The sequence below is a fragment of the Gorilla gorilla genome, chromosome 3 (genome assembly GCF_029281585.2).
Source record: "Gorilla gorilla gorilla isolate KB3781 chromosome 3, NHGRI_mGorGor1-v2.1_pri, whole genome shotgun sequence".
Taxonomy (NCBI): domain Eukaryota; kingdom Metazoa; phylum Chordata; class Mammalia; order Primates; family Hominidae; genus Gorilla; species Gorilla gorilla.
This window is the reverse complement of record NC_073227.2, coordinates 183,194,260-183,209,686: the sequence shown is the minus strand read 5'-3', so window position 1 is coordinate 183,209,686 and position 15,427 is coordinate 183,194,260. Positions and strand designations below refer to the sequence as shown.

The following is a 15,427-nucleotide window of genomic DNA, read 5'->3' as shown; positions in this document are numbered from 1 at the left end:
GGATTTTTATGCTGTTGACTTATGGGACTTCCTTATGTATTTTGGATATTAACCCTTTATGAAATATATTGTTTGTAAATATTTTCTACCATTCCATAGCTTGCCTTTTCACCTGTTGATTATTTCTGTTGCTGTGCAGAATCTGTTTAGTCTGATGTAGTCCCACTTTCTAATTTTGCATTTATTACCTGTGCTTTTGGTGTCATGTCCAAAAATGATTTCACAGTTGACAGGATATAGGAGCAACTTAAATGTCTGACAGATGAATGAATAAAGAAAATGTAGTATAAACAATTCTGCCATATGTGATAACATGGATGAACTTGGAGGATATTAGGCTAAGTGAGATAAGGCAGTGTAGAAACACTGAGTGGAGTAGTGATTTCCAGGATTCCTTTGGGGGGCGGTAGCAGACTCAGGCATGGCGGGCTGCAGGTCCCGAGCCCTGCCCCGCGGGGGGCAGCTGAGGCCCGGCGAGAAGTCGAGTGCAGCGCCGGTGGGCCAGCACTGCTGGGGGACCCGGCACACCCTCAGCAGCTGCTGGCCCGGGTGCTAAGACCCTCACTGCCCCGGGCCGGCAGGGCCGGCCGGCCGGCCGCTCCCAGTGCGGGGCCCGCCAAGCCACGCCCACCCAGAACTCTAGCTGGCCGCAAGCGCCCTGCGCCGCCCCGGTTCCCGCCAGTGCCTCTTCCTCCACACCTCCCTGCAAGCTGAGGGAGCCGGCTTCGGCCTTGGCCAGCCCAGAAAGGGGCTCCCACAGTGCAGCGGCGGGCTGAAGGGCCCCTCAAGCGCGGCCAGAGTGGGCACCGAGGCCGAGGAGGCACCGAGAGCGAGCGAGGACTTCGAGGGCTGCCAGTACGCTGTCACCTCTCAACATCACTAGTAACAACAGGTACTGACACCTAAACCCTCCACATTATGATGCACAGAAGTGGTACAATATACTTCTCATGGCATTCCTATAAAAATGTATAACCTTCAATGAATCGTGAAAAAGTGTCAGATAAACCCAAATCAAGGAATGTCCATTACCTGAACAAAAGCTTTGAAGTATGAAAGACAAGAAAAGACTGGGGGATGCTGTGGACTGCAAGAGGTAGTCTATAAGGAATGTGGGATCCTGAGAGAATCCTACAACAGAAAAAAAAAAAAAAGCAGTGAAAAAAATGGTGAAATTTAAATCATGCTTTTGTTGGAAAATTAGCATCATTTTAATTCCCAGGTTCAGATCATTGTACTACAGTTACTTTAGATGTGAATGCTAGGGTTAGGTCAGTAAAAGGGTATGTGAAAATTCTGCATGATTTTCCCAGTCTTCTGTAAGTCTAAAGTTAATTCATTCAAAATGTAAACCTAAAAAAAAAATCATTAAACTAAATGACACAGCTAAGCCATTGGTAAAATAATGGAAATCTGTGGTGGCTGGAAAGGAGTCAAAACAAATCTAGGGAGAAAACTGCCATTTGCCATGGGTATTTGTTGCTGTCTCCAGGTGGCCTAAAGCCATGCTTTAATAAGGTTTTACTTAAAAGGCACAAAATAGCCAGGTAAACCTTCAAAACAGAGGCCAGATCAGATATTATATAATTAATAAAGGTCTACACCTGAAATGAGAACACTAGATAATTTTCCACAGTGCATAGGAAAATGGTGATACTTGCCTGTCTCTCTTTTGTTTTGGGATGGATGGAAAAACGAAACAAAACAAAACAAAACAAAAACAAAGAAAAAACAGAAAAAAGGAAAAAAAAAAGATTTCTTATTTCATGGCCACTGTCCTACTAACAGAGAAATAACGAGGCAGAAATTTAAAATGGTCTCAGGTTGACATTATCCAAAGTTTATGGTACAACCAAATATTTAAGAAAAATAAGTCTGAGAGATTTATTACAGATAAATGTATAGAGATCACACCAAACATAACAAAATGAAGCAAAACTCACAGATGGACTTGGAAATGAACATTCTTTCATGAAAGCCAGCCAATACACAAGTAGAATATATCTTAAAATGTATATGTATATTTAATATGTTTAAAGACTGGAAAGATAGTATGAAAAGTATTATGAAGGAGGAAATAGATATCAAAAATGACAAGAGAATTTTAAAAATAACCAAATCTAACTATATTAAATTGTAGTAGGAATGAAAATAATTACTTGAAATTGGAAACCCAACAGACCAGATAAACAGGAAGAGAAAATTAGTGAGCTGGTAGAAATTGCACAGGAGGAAGGTGATGTAATTTATGCATGTTAAAAAATAAACATTTAAGTCAAAGCCACCAAAAATTTTTCACAGTATATGAAAAATAATGCTTAAGAAACTCCAGTGTAGCTGTCATATGCGGTTGTATTGGAGGGCAAAAATAGCAGATGGAGTCCTACTTCTTGTGGTCTACCACAATAATGCAAACGGGAGGTAATGAAGGCATGCGTTAGTGTAGTGACCATGGAGATGGGATGAATGAAAAGAATGCAAAGCCATTTTGAAAAAGACACATTAGTATATGATGGTTTTTTGATAAGGTTTTCAGCATTTCCTTCAGATTAATCATCTGTATTAATGAAAGTAGAAAAACTTGGGGGACATTTTTTGAAACTAAAAATATTATAAATCATATTAGATTGTATTTTGACAACCAGACTTTTAAGAATATAATTTGCCTAATTTGATATGATTGTCTTGTTAAAATGCAGATGCTATGCCATTTAATTCGGTCTCTGCAGCATTTCCAGGATGCATACATAATTTTGTTGACGTTTAGAGAAATAGGAAAATCACACATTCCAACAAGGGAAGTTTACAATTCAACATTAAAATACAAATACTCAAATAAACAGCGCTAATACATTTTAGCTGAACAATGTACTTTGCATGGTGTTTGGAATATGGTTTGGAAACAAGTTTATTTCTCCATTTGGGAGATAAAGCAAAGCTCTATTTATAATCAAAAGTAAAAACAAAAATCAGTTTTCCGAAATCTATCAAGTATGTATTCAGTGTAGGTTAAACATTGGTTGACTTATTTACTGTGGAATGGAATGTAATAGTTGGAAGGCACCTTTGACACAGTCTGGGTTACAGACTGTGGTGTTATGATATGTGTTGATTTTCATCCAGGGTTCCTAGTTCATAACTCCCATCTCCCTTTACAGTATTTTGTTATAATGTTGGGTGTGTTAGGCCTCAGGAGCAGGCTTCAGGAAACAGAATTTCTCTCCTGCCATCCTTCCACCTGACTCAAGGCAGGACTTTAATCTTTCTCCACCTTTATGATTGTGAGTCTTAAGACCCTTCCCAGAGAGAGTCCCACCTTATACTCCAGGGGGTGGGGGTAAGGAATGCTAATGTCATGAAGCTTCCATAAAAACCCAAACGAGGCCGGGCGCAGTGGATCATGCCTGTAATCCTAGCACTTTGGAAGGCCGAGATGGGCAGCTCACCTGAGGTCAGGAGTTTGAGATCAGCCTGGCCAACATGGTAAAATCCCATCTCTACTAAAATTACAAAAATTAGCTAGGGGTGGTGGCACATGTCTGTAACCCTAGCTATTCGGGAGCCTGAGGCAGGAGAACCCCTTGAACCCAGGAGGCAGAAATTGCAGTGAATAAAAGAAAATCCCAAACAAACTGGGTTTGAAGAGCTTCCAGATTGCTTCTGGAGTGGGGAGAACCCAGGGAGGGCAAGGAAGCTCCCTACCCTTTCCACCATATTTTGCCCTACACATCTCTTCATCTGTATCTTCGCAGTATCCTTTACAATAAGCCAGTAAACGTAAGTAAGTGTTTCCCTGGGCTCTGTGAGCCGCTCCAGCAAATTAATCGAACCCAAAGAGGGGGTTGTAGGAACCTCAACCTGAAGTCAGTTGGTCAGAAGTTACAGAAGCCTTGATTTGAGACTGGTGTTGTCGGTGGGGTGGGAGTCAGTCTTGGGGACTGAGCCCCCAACATGTGAGATCTGATGCTATCTCCAGGTCGATAGTGCCAGCATTGAATTGGAGGACAACCAGCTGGCATGCACTGCTTGATGGTGGGGAGAAACCCCCATGGATTTAGTCATAGAAGTCTTCTGTGTAGGTGATTGTTGTGGTGTTGGTGTGAGAATAGAGGAAAACCCGGGTTAGGTGGTTATTCTCCAACCACAAACCTTATATAACTTTCTTAAGATCACACAAATAGGAAGTGGTAAAAGAAGGATTTTAAAAAAATCTTAAAATGGCATAAAACTGTACTTTTGTCACTGGATAATATTGCCTCTCTGGCAATTTGACCAAATCACAGCTAAATTTACACTTAGAGGATAAATCTACATTTCATGTTTGTTCTCATTGTGTTCTGATAGGCTTGAAATGTCAAGCACAATTTCATTTAACTTGAATTTAATTTCAAATTTAGAACATAAAAAATTATATAAGCTTCAGAATAACAAAGCCTCTTTTAACAGTGTTCTATTCAAAGGGGAAGCAAACTAAATGGTTACACTTTATCAGTGAATTAATACATAGCATCCAATGTATGGCCATTCAAAATCAGTTCCCAGGCCTGGCACGGTTACAGGCTCATGCCTGTAATCCCATCAGTTTGGGAGGCCAAGCCAGGCAGATCACCTGAGGTCAGGAGTTCAAGACCAGCCTGGCCAATATGGTGAGACCCCGTCTCTATGAAATATACAAAAACTAGCCAGGCATGTTGGTGCATGCCTGTAGTCCCAGCTACTCTGGAGACTGAGGCAGGAGAATGACTTGAACCTGGGAGGCAGTAATACTGCCCAGATCACGCCATTGCACTCCAAACTGGGTGACAGAGCAAGACTCTGTCTCAAAACAAAAACAAAAACAAATCATTTCCCAAACTACCTTTTTCATTTTATCCAGGGCCAATAACGCTCATATATTTCACAGTGAATTCATTTGGAATACTTGAACACATCATACACTTCAAGGTTGGAAAATACTTTCACCTATTTCAGTCCTTTTTATATTTCAACTATTTTTTCATTTATCTGTTAGGTCAATTTTCTAAATTTATTCTTTTTCATGTATTTCCATGATATTTATTAACAACCTATCAAAAAACTATATCCCAAATTATACATTTATGCCAAGATACAAACAAGGAACACATGAAAAGTAAAAACTTTAAGTAGCCATAAGCATAAATAATGTTCAGTCTTATTAGTAAACAAAGGAATGAAAATTATAGCACAAAAACACCAGTTTTTACCAACACAAGTGGAAGAAAATTTTAAGTCGTTATGTTGATAAGAATGCAGAGAAACCAGTGATGATACTCTTAAATAATACTGGTCAGAGTGTACACTGTCATCTCTTTTTTGGAAAGCAAATAAGTAATATGTGTCAAAAGCTTTAAAATATTTTGCCATCATTCATAATTATTTTTGGAAAAATAAATAATGAGAAACCAATCATGATATATTGAAAGGTTCCAAAAAGGTTTAAAAATATCCAGAAACAAAAACAAAAACAGAACAAAACCCAGAGAAACATTATTATCCATCATGTTTTTATATGGTTAAGTAGTTAGAAGACAAGCACTGGCTTAGGTGCTAGGGATAAAATATGAATGAGATAAAGTTCCCATGCTCAGAGAACTAGGAGAATTAAATAGCAAAATATTGCAAATGGAAAAAATAAATCACAAAAAATAAGATGTAGCTTTAAAAAATACTCACCCTGGCTGGGCACAGTGGCTCACACCTGTAATCCTAGCATTTTGGGAGGCCGAGGTGGGTGGATCACCTGAGGTTGGGAGTTCGAGACCAGCCTGACCATCATGGAGAAACTCAGTCTCTACTAAAAATACAAAATTAGCCAGGCGTGGTAGCGCATGCCTGTAATCCCAGATACTCAGAAGGCTGAGGCAGGAGAATCGCTTGAACCCGGGAGAGGGAGGTTGCAGTGAGCCAAGATCATGCCATTGTACTCCAGCCTGGGCAACAAGAGGAAAACTCCATCTCAAAAAAAAAAAAAAAAAAAAAAAAAGTACTCACCCTCACCCTACAATGGGTTTTGTGCATGTATCCCTTACCCATGTTCCTAACATTCAGCTCTGATCAGGCCGCTGATGTCAACATTTTATGTGTTTGGTATAGGTGTTTCAAACACATTCACTCAAGAAGTGAACAACCTTTAATGTTTCCTTGAAATATAGAAAATTTGTTTTGAAACTTTGTATGAAATACTTAGACATGAAAAGGCCATTCTTATGCATTTCTTTGACAATTTACATGCACATGAGGATTCTTTTTATTTTATTTTATTTTATTTTTTTGACATGGAGTCTTCCTCTGTCGCCCAGGCTAGAGTGCTGCAATGCCATCTCAGCTCACTGTAACCTGCTGGGTTCAAGAGATTCTCCTGCCTCGGCCTCTCGAGTAGCTGGCATTACAGGCTCCCACCACCATACCCAGCTTATTTTTGTATTTTTAGTAGAGTCGGTGTTTCACCATGTTGTCCAGGGTGGTCTCCAACTCCTGACCTCGTGATCCACCCGCCTCGGCCTCCCAAAGTGCTGGGATTACAGTCTTGAGCCACCGCGCCCGGCCGAGGATCCTTATATAAACTACTAAAACCTGTGTTTTATTTTATGTTACTAAATAATACTAAAAATAAACATTTTTATTTCAAGCATTCCTGAAACTCACTTCATTGTTAGTTTTACTAAGGTGAAATAGCATAGATTTTATATTGTACATATATCATAGAGGTGCTATATGGGCAAAAACAGACTTTTAGAGTCTAGCCCACTTTTTATAGGTTTCTTTTAAAAATCAGATTTGTGTTTCAAATAAATGCAATTTTCAAAAAATACATTAGTATGTAAGATATGTTCATTACAGGCAATCCCCATTTTGCACAGTAGTAATGGACTGTGAAAGTGACCATCAAATTAGACCCATACAAAGGAATCTTAATAAACAGTGGGACAAAATATGACTCTTTAATGACCTTTACATAGTTTTCATCAAAATCTTCAAAATTCTTACTTTCACTAATGATAAATTAAAAAAATAAATTATTTAATATTCTTTAAAATATTACAAACATTAAGAATTAAAGCTTTTATGTAAAATACTTATAGCATCAACAGTATTTGCCTTCTTTTCATTGCAAAATGCACCATGAAGCAAGTATCTTTCATATGCCTAACTTTTTATCAGTTTTCAACACTTTATCTTTTGTGCTTTCAAAGTGATGAAATATCTTCTGGAGTTCCCTTAATGTGAAGCTTTTGCCAGTGTCACTTCCTCTGGGACATACTCATCATTTTCATCACCATCGCTTTCCTCGTAATGTCAACATGATCACCTTGACTAAGTTCCTCTGGCTGCATATCTAGATTTTCTTGAAAAGTGGCACTGCCAACATCGCCACACCCAGGTCTTTATCTTTTGTAACTCCATTTAGGTTTGATTCAAATATCACTACCACTATCATCACTCTTCCAATTTTTTAACTGTTATTTTAGGTTCAAAGGTACACGTGTAGGTTTGTTACATAGGTACACTTGTGTCATGGGGTTTGTTGTACAGACTATTTTATCACCCAGGTATTAAGCCTAGTACTCATTAGTTACTTTTCCTAATTTTTTTCTCCTTTCACCCTTTATCCTACTGTAGGCCCCACTGTGTATTGTTCTCCTCTATATATCCATGTATTTCCATCATTTAGCTCCCACTTATAAGTGAAAACATGCAGTATTTGGGTTTCTGTTCCTACAGCAGTTTGTTAATGACAGTGGCCTCCAGCTCCTTTTATAGGATGTGATCTCATTCTTTTTTATGGTTGCATAGTATTCCATGGTGTATATGTACCACATTTTCTTTATCCAGTCTATCATTGATGGGCATTTAGGTTGATTTTATGTTTTTGCTATTGTGAATAATGCTACAATGAACATTTGTGTGCATTTGTCTTCATACTAGAATGATTTATATGCCTTTTGGTATATACTTAGTATGGGATTGCTGGGTTGAATGGTGTTTCTGTCTTTAGGACTTTGAGGAATCACCACACTCTCTTACACAAGGGCTGAACTAATTTAAACTCCCAACAGCTGTGTATTAGTGTTCCTGTTTTTCCATAGTCTTGCCAGCATCTGTTATTTTTTGACTTTTTAATAATAGCCACCCTGACTAGTGTGAGATGGTATCTCATCGTGGTTTTGATTTGCATTTCTGTAGTAATCAATGATGTTGAGCTTTTTTTCATATGATTGTTGGCTGCATATATGTCTTCTTTTGAAAAGTGTCTGTTCAATAATCCACAGTCAGAGAAAATCTTCGCAAGCTATACATCTGACAAAGGACTAATATTCAGAATCTATAAATAACTCAAATAAATTAGTAAGAAAAAAACAAACAATCCCATTAAAAAATAGGCTAAGGACATGAATAGACAATTCTCCAAACAGGATATATAAATGGCCAATGAACAAATGAAAAATTGCTCAACATCACTAATGATCAGGGAAATACAAATCAAAACCACAATGCCATACCACCTTACTCCTGCAAGAATGGCCATAATCATAAAATCAAAAACTAATAGATGTTGGTGGGGATGTGATGGAAAGGGAACATTTTTACACTGCTGGTGAGAATGTAGACTAGTCCAACCACTATGGAAAATAGTGTGGAAATTCCTCAAAGAACTAAAAGTAGAACTACCATTTGGTCCAGCAATCCAACCTCTGGGTGTCTACCCAGAGGAAAAGAAGTCATTATACAAAAAAGATACTTGAACATAAATGTTTATAGCAGCACCATTTGCAATTATGACAATATGGAACCAGTCCAAATGCTCATCAGTCAATGAGTGGATAAAGAAATTGTGAGATATATATACTACTCAGCCATAAAAGGAGTAGAATAATGGTATTCACAGCAACCTGGATGGAATCAGAGATCATTATTCTAAGTAACTCAGGAATGGAAAACCAAACATCATATGTTCACACTTATAAGTGGGAGCTAAGCTATGAGGATGCGAAGGCATGAGAATGACACAATGGACTTTGGAGACTTGGGGAAAAGGGTGGGAGGGGGTGAGGGGTAAAAGACTACAAACTGGGTACATTGTATAATGCTCGGGTGATGGGTGCACCATAATTTTACAAATCACCACTGAAGGACTTACTCATGTGACCAAACACCACCTGATCCCCAAAAATCTATGGAAATAGTAAAAAGGGAGAAAATGTTTGTTCATATCTTTTTCCTACTTTTTAATGGGGTTGCTTGTTTTCTTGTAAATTTGTTTAAGTTCCTTATAGATGCTGGATGCAGAGCTCTTTAGTTTAATTAGATTCCATTTGTCGAGTTTTTCTTTTGTTGCTATTGCAATTCATATGGAACACAAAAAGAGCCAGTAGCAAAGGCAATCCTAAGCAAAAAGAATAAAGATGAAGACATCACACTACCCAACTTTAAACTATACTACAGGGCTACAGTAACCAAAACGGCATGATACTGGTATAACCACAGATACATAGACCAATGGAACAGAATAGAGAACCCAGAAATAAGACCACCCACCTACAACTATCTGACCTTTGACAAACCTGACAAAAACAAGCAATGGGGAAAGGATTCCCTGTTCAATTAATGGTGCTAGGATAACTGGATAGCCATATGCAGAAGAGTGAAACTGGACCCCTTCCTTACACCATATACAAAAATTAACTTAAGGTGAATTAAAGACTCAAAACTGAAAGCTATAAAAACCCTAGAAGACAACCTAGGCAATACCATTCAGGACATAGGCATGGGCAAAGATTTCATGACAAAGATGCCAGTATTATCACTTTTTATTGTTTTGCTGCACTTTCCTCTCTATTGGCCAATTCCCTTTTTTATTATTCATTTTAGGAAAATGTTACATGGGCTTTTCATCGGGTGGGTAGGAGGACAACCTAACTAAATGCTTTGCTGTTTGTGTGAGAACTGAATAACAGATGCACAGAGAACAGTCTCAGACTTTGAAAAAAAGTGACTCAACTGGTCACAGATCATTATATACATCTATTATTTGCTTGGAGATTGTGTACTGAGGAGCTAGCAGAAAATTTTGCACTTTACTTTCTTACTCACAGTAAATAGACCATAATAACTGAAAATTGAATTATCTTGTTAGGAACTAGGATTATTTAAGCAAACTATGGTAACTAAAATTCATGCAGATCAGAATCATTTAAAGTAAGTTGTGCCTGTAATTTTTACAACAGAAAAGTATATGAGATACAATAAAAATGTTATTTTTGATGAACATTTTCTAATAGGGATTAATAAACAATATATCTATAAGCCTTGGTGAGATAGCTTTAAACATGTGATGTTGTGTGCCTGTAGAGCTCAGAATAGTGATTTCAAAGGCTCAGTATAATCAATATTATGTCTTTTGTTTACTTGACTTTTGATGTAAAAAGATTACTATGATTCCTATCAGTGAAATATTATTAAAAATAATATGGTTTTGACTCGTAAAAATTAAAATTCTTGTTTTTAAATGACTTGACAAAAATGTGTAATCGGTTGCTGTTGCATGGAATGTTCTGCACATGGGTGTTGGGTCCATTTGGTCTAAAGTATAGTTCAAGTCCAATTGTAGTGGTTTGAAATCCTTATTGATTTTCTGTCTGGATGATATATCTCTTGCTGAAAGTAGGGTATTAAAATTCCCTAAAATTATTGTGTTACAGCCTATATCTCACTTTGAATTTCTTAATGTTTGCATTATATATTTTTGTGTTCTGATGTTTCATTCATATATATTTACAATTGTTAAATCCTTTGGATGAATTGACCACTTTATTGTTATTATGACCTTAAGGGTTTTTGTTTGTTTGTTTGTTTTTTGAGACGGAGTCTTGCTCTGTCACCCAGGCTGCAGTGCAGTGGCACGATCTCAGCTCACTGCAACCTCTGCCTCCCGGGTTCAAGCTATTCTCATGTCTCAGCCTCCTGAGTAGCTGGGATTACAGCTGCCCACCACCACGCCCAGCTAATTTTTGTATTTTTAGTAGACATGGGGTTTCACCGTGTTGGTCAGGTTGGCCTTGAACTCCTGACCTCGGGTGATCCACCCCCTCCTTGGACTTCCAAAGTGCTGGGATTACAGGCGTGAGCCAGCGCGCCTGACTCACCTTAAGTTTTTAACCTAAACTCCATTTTTTCTGAAATACATACAGCTACCCCTATTTTATTTTGGCTTTTATTTGCATGGAATATTATTTTCCATCCATTCACTCTCATTCTATGAGTGTCCTTTGGTAAAGTGAATCTCTTATAGAAAGCATATAGTTGGGTCTTTAGAAAAAATAATTCATTCAGCCACTGTGTGCATTTTTATTGGAGAACTTACTTATATTCAAATAAATTATTGATAGATAAGTACTTACTAGTGCCATTTTATTAATTGTTTTCTAATTGTTTTGTAGATCCATTGTTATTCTTTTGCCTTCATTCTTTGTAGTATAATGATTTTCTGTAGTGGTAAGCTTTGTATCTTTTTATCTTTTTGTGTTTTTTATGGGCTTTTATTTGTTGATTAGCTTGAGATTTACATAAAACATCTTAGACTTATAACAGGATAGTATAAATTGATAATTTTGATCACATACACAAAATTTACATTTTTACTCATCCTCTTCCCACATTTTATGACTTGATATCACAATTTACAACATTTTATTATTTGTATTTCTTTAATTTTCCATCCAACAGCAACAAAATACACATTCTCCTCAAGTGCATGTGGAATATTCCATAAGATGGATTGTATGTTAGGCCAGAAAACAAGTATTAATAAGTTAAAGAAGACGGTAATAGTATCAAGTATCTTTTCTGACTATAATAATATGAAACTAGAAGTCAATAAAAAGAAAAATTATGGAATGTTAACAAATATGTGGAAATGAAACGATATGCACCTGAACAACTATTAGGTCAAAGAAGAAATTAAAAGGAAAATTTAAAAAATATTTATCTTGAGCGAATTAATATGGAAACATAGCATACACAAATTTATGTGAATCAAATCAGCAGTTCTAAGATGGAAATTCATAACATTAAATGCCTATGATAAAAATGAAGATACCTCAAGTAAACAACCAAATACTAGAGGTCATGGAATTAAAAAGGGAAGAACAAACTAAGCCCAAAGTTAGCGAAGGAAGAAAATACAAATCAGAGCACAAATAAATAAAATAATGATTAGAAAACAATAGAAAAGATCAACAAAACTAAGAGTTGGCTTTTTGAAAAATCTAAAAAAAAAAATTGTCACGCCTATAATCCCAGCAATTTGGGAGGTCAAGGCAGGCAGATCACTTGATGTCAGGAGTTCGAGACCAGCCTGACCAACATGGTGAAACCCTGTCTCTACTAAAAATACAAAAATTAGCTGGGTGTGGTGGCGTGTGCCTGTAGTCCCAGCTACTTGGGAGGCTGAGGCAGGAGAATCGCCTGAACCAGAGAGGTGGAGGCTGCAGTGAGCTGAGATCACACCATTGCACTCCAGCCTGGGTGACAAAGTGAGACTGTCTCTCAAAAAAAAAAAAAAATTGTTAAACCCTTACTAGATTAATTAAGGAAAAAACGAGAGTAGACTTCAAAAATACAATCAGAAGTAAAGGAGGAAAAATTACAGCTGGTAACACAGAAATAAAAAAAATAGAATACTGTGAACAATTATTTGACAACAAATTGAACAATCTTAAAGAAATGGATAAAATTATTGAAAGCGTATAATGCATTAAGACTGAATCACGAAGATATTGGAAATCTGAATAGATCAATAATAAAGTGATTAAATCAGTAATTTAGATCTCTCATCAAAGAAAAGCCCAGGGCCACATGGCTTCAAGACAGAATTTGATCAAATATTTTAAAAAGAACGAATATTCATTCTTCTCAAACTCTTCCAAAAGATTGAAGATAAGAAAATAATTTCGAACAGATTTTATGAGTCCAGCATTAGCCTGATGCCAAAGCTAGACAAAAGCAGTATAAGAAAATAAAACTACAGGTTAATATTACTGATAACTATATATGTGAAAATCCACACAAAATAATATCAAACCATATTCAACAGAACATTCAAAGGGTTATTCAACATAACTGACATTTTTCTCTGTAATATAAGTCTGACAGTCACAAATCAATAAACGTGATTCACCATATTAAAATAAGGAAGGTCAAAACCATATGATCATCTCAGTAGGCATAGGAAAAGCATTTAACAAAATCCAACATCCTTTTATGATAAAAACTCTCAACAAATTATGTATAAAATAATGTTCCTGACCACAATAAATAGCAAATATGACATGCCCCTAGCTAACTTTATACGCAACAATGAAAAGTTAAAAGGCTTTTCCTCTAAGATCAGGAAAAAGACAAGGATGCCCACTCTTACCGCATCTGTTCAACATACTACTAGAAGTTGTAGACAGAGCAATTAGGAAAAAAAAAAAAAAGAAATTCAAGGCAAGAAAGAGAAGTGACAACACGATCTGATATGTATAAAATGCTGAAAACGCCATCAAAAACTGTTTGAATTAATAAATTCAGTAAAGTTGCCAGATACAAAATCAACTTACAGAAATAAGTACCATTACTACACATTAACAACAAACTATCAGAAAAAGCAATAGGAAAACAATCCCATTTAAAATATCATTAAAATAAATAAAATACTTGGGAGAAAATTTAACCAAAGAGGTAAAAAATCTATATACTGAAATCTATAAAACCTTGCTGATAGACATTAAAGAAGACACAAGTCAATACAAAGGTTTCCTATTTTCATGGGTTGAAAGGATTAATACTGTTAAAATATTCATACTGCCCAAGATGATCTATAGATTCAATGCAATCCCTATCAAATTTCCAATGTCATTTTTTAAAGAAATGTAAAAAATATCCTAAAATTTTTATGGAACCACAAAAGGTCTTGAATAGCCAAAACGATTATGACCAAATAGAACAAAGCTGGAGGATTCACACTATCAGATTTCAAAATATATTACAAAGCTATAGTAATCAAAACGTCATGGTACTGGCATAAAAACAGATGCATCAAGCAATAGAATAAAATAGTGAGAACACAGAATTAAACTCACATGCTATGGTCAAGTGATGTTTGACAAAAGTGTAAAGAACACACAATGAGAAAAGGAAAGTCTCTTCAAAAAATAGTGTTGGGAAAACTGGATATCCACATACAGAACAATGATAATAAGCCTTATCTCACCCCTTTTACAAGAATCAACTAGGAATGGATTAAATATTTAAACATAAAATGTAAACCTATAAAATGACAAGAAGAAAACATAGGAGGAAAGTTCCATGGCATTGGTCTGGGCAGTGATCCCTTGATTATGATCCCAAAGGCACAGGCAACCTAAGCAAAAATAGACAAATGGAATTGCATCCAACTAAAAGCTTTTTTCACAGCAAAGAAAACAATTAATAGTGTAAAGAGATAGCCCACAGATTGAGAGAAAATATTCATAAATTGTACATTGGATAAGGGGTCAAAATCCAAAATATGCAGAGAATTCAAACTACTCAATAATAGGAAAACAAATAACCCCATTAAAAATAGGCAAAGGACCTGAATAGACATTTCGAAGTGAAGACATGCAAATGGCCAGTATATGACAAAATGTTCAACATCTCTAATCATCAGAGAAATGCAAATTAAAACCATAGTGATATATAATGTAGTACCTGTTAGCATGGCTAACAGAAAATGATGAATGATAACAAGTAGAAAATAATATATTAAAATATTGTTCAATAAAGACAGTGTTTCATTTTAAATATAGTAAAATCAAGCATGTGAAAACCATGTGTTATGGATTGGGGTTTGGGTTAAAAACATAATACGAGATCGCAAATAATATTTATAGAGAAAATAAGCAAGCTGAAAGTCAATACAAGAATGCAAAGTTTTTTTTTACTTTTTAATTATAACACAAAAGATGTGCAATTGTCAAGAATTGCCATTGTACACTCAATGAGTTTGCAGAAATTAACCTTTTTGTTCTACCTTCTTAGAGAAGAGGAACTTTGTCAGCATGTTATACATACACTACTGGGGCTAGGCAGTCAGGGTTTAGAAGCCACCTGTTTAGAGTATTTTCCTGGGAATCACAGCTTTCCAGCACCTTTCATGTCTGAGAGAAATTACAGCCTCCAGGGCCTGTGAGAGTGAACCAGTGGCCCTATGGGATGAGTTGACTGCATCTTATTCTGGTGGAAAATGGGTGGGGCAGGGTGATTGCAGCTGTTTGTGTAAATGGAGGCACAAAGGAGATTGCAAGGCAGGAGCAATGGAGAAGTACCTTCCTTTCTTTTATTTTTTATTTTGTATCCCTGTTAGCATCACTCCAGCACCATC

The 15,427-nt window shown here is 36.4% G+C and overlaps 1 protein-coding gene across 2 annotated transcripts in view; it reads left to right on the top strand.

Moving 5' to 3' along the window:
* The first annotated feature begins 680 nt into the window (after positions 1 to 680).
* FSTL5 (follistatin like 5) overlaps positions 681 to 15,427 on the top strand; it is an 807,335-nt gene continuing 792,588 nt past the window's right edge. For both annotated transcript variants that reach the window (XM_055384072.2, XM_055384069.2), the window contains exon 1: positions 681 to 892. The gene's annotated coding sequence lies outside the window, so the exon portion shown is untranslated. The remainder of the gene's footprint in view (positions 893 to 15,427) is intronic.